The sequence below is a fragment of the Oncorhynchus mykiss genome, chromosome 18 (assembly GCF_013265735.2).
Source record: "Oncorhynchus mykiss isolate Arlee chromosome 18, USDA_OmykA_1.1, whole genome shotgun sequence".
In the NCBI taxonomy this organism is placed as follows: domain Eukaryota; kingdom Metazoa; phylum Chordata; class Actinopteri; order Salmoniformes; family Salmonidae; genus Oncorhynchus; species Oncorhynchus mykiss.
This window is the reverse complement of record NC_048582.1, coordinates 1,031,071-1,038,570: the sequence shown is the minus strand read 5'-3', so window position 1 is coordinate 1,038,570 and position 7,500 is coordinate 1,031,071. Positions and strand designations below refer to the sequence as shown.

General features: G+C 54.8%; 1 protein-coding gene across 2 annotated transcripts in view; it reads left to right on the top strand.

Moving 5' to 3' along the window:
- Positions 1-7,500, top strand: part of LOC110495376 (protocadherin-17) — a 160,965-nt gene that overhangs the window by 127,177 nt on the left and 26,288 nt on the right. The window lies entirely within an intron of this gene.

Sequence of the window (7,500 nt, the reverse complement as noted above, 5' to 3'; positions counted from 1 at the left end):
TTGCCTATAGGCTATTTTTCAAGCAAGGGGTAAGACATACCTCATAATTTGAAATAAAACATTCACGTTTCAAAATGCCCACTCCCTCCAGCTCACCCTGTAAAGTGGTGGATCTGATAGCCTGTTGCACCCGACTGGTGAATGGGAGGCACCCTTCTACTCCCTCCAGCTCACCCTGTAAAGTGGTGGATCTGATAGCCTGTTGCACCCGACTGGTGAATGGGAGGCACCCTTCTACTCCCTCCAGCTCACCCTGTAAAGTGGTGGATCTGATAGCCTGTTGCACCCGACTGGTGAATGGGAGGCACCCTTCTACTCCCTCCAGCTCACCCTGTAAAGTGGTGGATCTGATAGCCTGTTGCACCCGACTGGTGAATGGGAGGCACCCTTCTACTCCCTCCAGCTCACCCTGTAAAGTGGTGGATCTGATAGCCTGTTGCACCCGACTGGTGAATGGGAGGCACCCTTCTACTCCCTCCAGCTCACCCTGTAAAGTGGTGGATCTGATAGCCTGTTGCACCCGACTGGTGAATGGGAGGCACCCTTCTACTCCCTCCAGCTCACCCTGTAAAGTGGTGGATCTGATAGCCTGTTGCACCCGACTGGTGAATGGGAGGCACCCTTCTACTCCCTCCAGCTCACCCTGTAAAGTGGTGGATCTGATAGCCTGTTGCACCCGACTGGTGAATGGGAGGCACCCTTCTACTCCCTCCAGCTCACCCTGTAAAGTGGTGGATCTGATAGCCTGTTGCACCCGACTGGTGAATGGGAGGCACCCTTCTACTCCCTCCAGCTCACCCTGTAAAGTGGTGGATCTGATAGCCTGTTGCACCCGACTGGTGAATGGGAGGCACCCTTCTACTCCCTCCAGCTCACCCTGTAAAGTGGTGGATCTGATAGCCTGTTGCACCCGACTGGTGAATGGGAGGCACCCTTCTACTCCCTCCAGCTCACCCTGTAAAGTGGTGGATCTGATAGCCTGTTGCACCCGACTGGTGAATGGGAGGCACCCTTCTACTCCCTCCAGCTCACCCTGTAAAGTGGTGGATCTGATAGCCTGTTGCACCCGACTGGTGAATGGGAGGCACCCTTCTACTCCCTCCAGCTCACCCTGTAAAGTGGTGGATCTGATAGCCTGTTGCACCCGACTGGTGAATGGGAGGCACCCTTCTACTCCCTCCAGCTCACCCTGTAAAGTGGTGGATCTGATAGCCTGTTGCACCCGACTGGTGAATGGGAGGCACCCTTCTACTCCCTCCAGCTCACCCTGTAAAGTGGTGGATCTGATAGCCTGTTGCACCCGACTGGTGAATGGGAGGCACCCTTCTACTCCCTCCAGCTCACCCTGTAAAGTGGTGGATCTGATAGCCTGTTGCACCCGACTGGTGAATGGGAGGCACCCTTCTACTCCCTCCAGCTCACCCTGTAAAGTGGTGGATCTGATAGCCTGTTGCACCCGACTGGTGAATGGGAGGCACCCTTCTACTCCCTCCAGCTCACCCTGTAAAGTGGTGGATCTGATAGCCTGTTGCACCCGACTGGTGAATGGGAGGCACCCTTCTACTCCCTCCAGCTCACCCTGTAAAGTGGTGGATCTGATAGCCTGTTGCACCCGACTGGTGAATGGGAGGCACCCTTCTACTCCCTCCAGCTCACCCTGTAAAGTGGTGGATCTGATAGCCTGTTGCACCCGACTGGTGAATGGGAGGCACCCTTCTACTCCCTCCAGCTCACCCTGTAAAGTGGTGGATCTGATAGCCTGTTGCACCCGACTGGTGAATGGGAGGCACCCTTCTACTCCCTCCAGCTCACCCTGTAAAGTGGTGGATCTGATAGCCTGTTGCACCCGACTGGTGAATGGGAGGCACCCTTCTACTCCCTCCAGCTCACCCTGTAAAGTGGTGGATCTGATAGCCTGTTGCACCCGACTGGTGAATGGGAGGCACCCTTCTACTCCCTCCAGCTCACCCTGTAAAGTGGTGGATCTGATAGCCTGTTGCACCCGACTGGTGAATGGGAGGCACCCTTCTACTCCCTCCAGCTCACCCTGTAAAGTGGTGGATCTGATAGCCTGTTGCACCCGACTGGTGAATGGGAGGCACCCTTCTACTCCCTCCAGCTCACCCTGTAAAGTGGTGGATCTGATAGCCTGTTGCACCCGACTGGTGAATGGGAGGCACCCTTCTACTCCCTCCAGCTCACCCTGTAAAGTGGTGGATCTGATAGCCTGTTGCACCCGACTGGTGAATGGGAGGCACCCTTCTACTCCCTCCAGCTCACCCTGTAAAGTGGTGGATCTGATAGCCTGTTGCACCCGACTGGTGAATGGGAGGCACCCTTCTACTCCCTCCAGCTCACCCTGTAAAGTGGTGGATCTGATAGCCTGTTGCACCCGACTGGTGAATGGGAGGCACCCTTCTACTCCCTCCAGCTCACCCTGTAAAGTGGTGGATCTGATAGCCTGTTGCACCCGACTGGTGAATGGGAGGCACCCTTCTACTCCCTCCAGCTCACCCTGTAAAGTGGTGGATCTGATAGCCTGTTGCACCCGACTGGTGAATGGGAGGCACCCTTCTACTCCCTCCAGCTCACCCTGTAAAGTGGTGGATCTGATAGCCTGTTGCACCCGACTGGTGAATGGGAGGCACCCTTCTACTCCCTCCAGCTCACCCTGTAAAGTGGTGGATCTGATAGCCTGTTGCACCCGACTGGTGAATGGGAGGCACCCTTCTACTCCCTCCAGCTCACCCTGTAAAGTGGTGGATCTGATAGCCTGTTGCACCCGACTGGTGAATGGGAGGCACCCTTCTACTCCCTCCAGCTCACCCTGTAAAGTGGTGGATCTGATAGCCTGTTGCACCCGACTGGTGAATGGGAGGCACCCTTCTACTCCCTCCAGCTCACCCTGTAAAGTGGTGGATCTGATAGCCTGTTGCACCCGACTGGTGAATGGGAGGCACCCTTCTACTCCCTCCAGCTCACCCTGTAAAGTGGTGGATCTGATAGCCTGTTGCACCCGACTGGTGAATGGGAGGCACCCTTCTACTCCCTCCAGCTCACCCTGTAAAGTGGTGGATCTGATAGCCTGTTGCACCCGACTGGTGAATGGGAGGCACCCTTCTACTCCCTCCAGCTCACCCTGTAAAGTGGTGGATCTGATAGCCTGTTGCACCCGACTGGTGAATGGGAGGCACCCTTCTACTCCCTCCAGCTCACCCTGTAAAGTGGTGGATCTGATAGCCTGTTGCACCCGACTGGTGAATGGGAGGCACCCTTCTACTCCCTCCAGCTCACCCTGTAAAGTGGTGGATCTGATAGCCTGTTGCACCCGACTGGTGAATGGGAGGCACCCTTCTACTCCCTCCAGCTCACCCTGTAAAGTGGTGGATCTGATAGCCTGTTGCACCCGACTGGTGAATGGGAGGCACCCTTCTACTCCCTCCAGCTCACCCTGTAAAGTGGTGGATCTGATAGCCTGTTGCACCCGACTGGTGAATGGGAGGCACCCTTCTACTCCCTCCAGCTCACCCTGTAAAGTGGTGGATCTGATAGCCTGTTGCACCCGACTGGTGAATGGGAGGCACCCTTCTACTCCCTCCAGCTCACCCTGTAAAGTGGTGGATCTGATAGCCTGTTGCACCCGACTGGTGAATGGGAGGCACCCTTCTACTCCCTCCAGCTCACCCTGTAAAGTGGTGGATCTGATAGCCTGTTGCACCCGACTGGTGAATGGGAGGCACCCTTCTACTCCCTCCAGCTCACCCTGTAAAGTGGTGGATCTGATAGCCTGTTGCACCCGACTGGTGAATGGGAGGCACCCTTCTACTCCCTCCAGCTCACCCTGTAAAGTGGTGGATCTGATAGCCTGTTGCACCCGACTGGTGAATGGGAGGCACCCTTCTACTCCCTCCAGCTCACCCTGTAAAGTGGTGGATCTGATAGCCTGTTGCACCCGACTGGTGAATGGGAGGCACCCTTCTACTCCCTCCAGCTCACCCTGTAAAGTGGTGGATCTGATAGCCTGTTGCACCCGACTGGTGAATGGGAGGCACCCTTCTACTCCCTCCAGCTCACCCTGTAAAGTGGTGGATCTGATAGCCTGTTGCACCCGACTGGTGAATGGGAGGCACCCTTCTACTCCCTCCAGCTCACCCTGTAAAGTGGTGGATCTGATAGCCTGTTGCACCCGACTGGTGAATGGGAGGCACCCTTCTACTCCCTCCAGCTCACCCTGTAAAGTGGTGGATCTGATAGCCTGTTGCACCCGACTGGTGAATGGGAGGCACCCTTCTACTCCCTCCAGCTCACCCTGTAAAGTGGTGGATCTGATAGCCTGTTGCACCCGACTGGTGAATGGGAGGCACCCTTCTACTCCCTCCAGCTCACCCTGTAAAGTGGTGGATCTGATAGCCTGTTGCACCCGACTGGTGAATGGGAGGCACCCTTCTACTCCCTCCAGCTCACCCTGTAAAGTGGTGGATCTGATAGCCTGTTGCACCCGACTGGTGAATGGGAGGCACCCTTCTACTCCCTCCAGCTCACCCTGTAAAGTGGTGGATCTGATAGCCTGTTGCACCCGACTGGTGAATGGGAGGCACCCTTCTACTCCCTCCAGCTCACCCTGTAAAGTGGTGGATCTGATAGCCTGTTGCACCCGACTGGTGAATGGGAGGCACCCTTCTACTCCCTCCAGCTCACCCTGTAAAGTGGTGGATCTGATAGCCTGTTGCACCCGACTGGTGAATGGGAGGCACCCTTCTACTCCCTCCAGCTCACCCTGTAAAGTGGTGGATCTGATAGCCTGTTGCACCCGACTGGTGAATGGGAGGCACCCTTCTACTCCCTCCAGCTCACCCTGTAAAGTGGTGGATCTGATAGCCTGTTGCACCCGACTGGTGAATGGGAGGCACCCTTCTACTCCCTCCAGCTCACCCTGTAAAGTGGTGGATCTGATAGCCTGTTGCACCCGACTGGTGAATGGGAGGCACCCTTCTACTCCCTCCAGCTCACCCTGTAAAGTGGTGGATCTGATAGCCTGTTGCACCCGACTGGTGAATGGGAGGCACCCTTCTACTCCCTCCAGCTCACCCTGTAAAGTGGTGGATCTGATAGCCTGTTGCACCCGACTGGTGAATGGGAGGCACCCTTCTACTCCCTCCAGCTCACCCTGTAAAGTGGTGGATCTGATAGCCTGTTGCACCCGACTGGTGAATGGGAGGCACCCTTCTACTCCCTCCAGCTCACCCTGTAAAGTGGTGGATCTGATAGCCTGTTGCACCCGACTGGTGAATGGGAGGCACCCTTCTACTCCCTCCAGCTCACCCTGTAAAGTGGTGGATCTGATAGCCTGTTGCACCCGACTGGTGAATGGGAGGCACCCTTCTACTCCCTCCAGCTCACCCTGTAAAGTGGTGGATCTGATAGCCTGTTGCACCCGACTGGTGAATGGGAGGCACCCTTCTACTCCCTCCAGCTCACCCTGTAAAGTGGTGGATCTGATAGCCTGTTGCACCCGACTGGTGAATGGGAGGCACCCTTCTACTCCCTCCAGCTCACCCTGTAAAGTGGTGGATCTGATAGCCTGTTGCACCCGACTGGTGAATGGGAGGCACCCTTCTACTCCCTCCAGCTCACCCTGTAAAGTGGTGGATCTGATAGCCTGTTGCACCCGACTGGTGAATGGGAGGCACCCTTCTACTCCCTCCAGCTCACCCTGTAAAGTGGTGGATCTGATAGCCTGTTGCACCCGACTGGTGAATGGGAGGCACCCTTCTACTCCCTCCAGCTCACCCTGTAAAGTGGTGGATCTGATAGCCTGTTGCACCCGACTGGTGAATGGGAGGCACCCTTCTACTCCCTCCAGCTCACCCTGTAAAGTGGTGGATCTGATAGCCTGTTGCACCCGACTGGTGAATGGGAGGCACCCTTCTACTGCCTCCAGCTCACCCTGTAAAGTGGTGGATCTGATAGCCTGTTGCACCCGACTGGTGAATGGGAGGCACCCTTCTACTCCCTCCAGCTCACCCTGTAAAGTGGTGGATCTGATAGCCTGTTGCACCCGACTGGTGAATGGGAGGCACCCTTCTACTCCCTCCAGCTCACCCTGTAAAGTGGTGGATCTGATAGCCTGTTGCACCCGACTGGTGAATGGGAGGCACCCTTCTACTCCCTCCAGCTCACCCTGTAAAGTGGTGGATCTGATAGCCTGTTGCACCCGACTGGTGAATGGGAGGCACCCTTCTACTCCCTCCAGCTCACCCTGTAAAGTGGTGGATCTGATAGCCTGTTGCACCCGACTGGTGAATGGGAGGCACCCTTCTACTCCCTCCAGCTCACCCTGTAAAGTGGTGGATCTGATAGCCTGTTGCACCCGACTGGTGAATGGGAGGCACCCTTCTACTCCCTCCAGCTCACCCTGTAAAGTGGTGGATCTGATAGCCTGTTGCACCCGACTGGTGAATGGGAGGCACCCTTCTACTCCCTCCAGCTCACCCTGTAAAGTGGTGGATCTGATAGCCTGTTGCACCCGACTGGTGAATGGGAGGCACCCTTCTACTCCCTCCAGCTCACCCTGTAAAGTGGTGGATCTGATAGCCTGTTGCACCCGACTGGTGAATGGGAGGCACCCTTCTACTCCCTCCAGCTCACCCTGTAAAGTGGTGGATCTGATAGCCTGTTGCACCCGATTGGTGAATGGGAGGCACCCTTCAACTACCACTTTGACTAATACAAATATTAGCCATCTTTAATAATGGTGCAATCAAAACCGTTTTTTTAACACGCGATGGCATTTAGAAGTGTTGCTCAACGATGCTGATAATGACATATGTTTAACTCCAGGAGGCGTGCGGCGTGTGGCACGTGGCGTGTGGCGCGTGGGGGTGTGGCGTGTGGGGGTGTGGCGTGTGGGGTGTGGCGTGTGGTGCGTGGCGTGTGGCGTGTGGGATGTGGCGTGTGGTGCGTGGTGCGTGATAGTCATGTTGGGATACATAACATACATGATAACGAAAGTACCACAGACGGCAATTGAATTCCACTAAATTATGCAAATGAACTTATTGACCAATAAGCATGATGGTAAAATGTATTTCCACCAATGAATTAAAAGCATTATTTTCATTTTCATTTTTATTCTTCTCATTTTGGACGGAACAGTTTTATTTTTATTATTTTATTTTTATTTCACTGCTTTACATTTTCTTTATGGGCCAAAAGATGTGTGTGTGTGTGTGTGTGTGTGTGTGTGTGTGTAGATGAAGGACATTACATGTAAACATTACTTCTGCTTACCTCAGCCTTTTCTCTCCCCCAGACTACTGTAGTACACACACACACACACACACACACACACACACACACACACACACACACACACACACACACACAGAGAGAGAGAGGTCTGTCCGTTGAACTTCCTCAAGGCCGATGTGTTGATTGTCAACAGAAGGAAGAGGGTGATGGAGATGTGAAGTACCTGGTTCACACGCTTCTGTTCAAGGC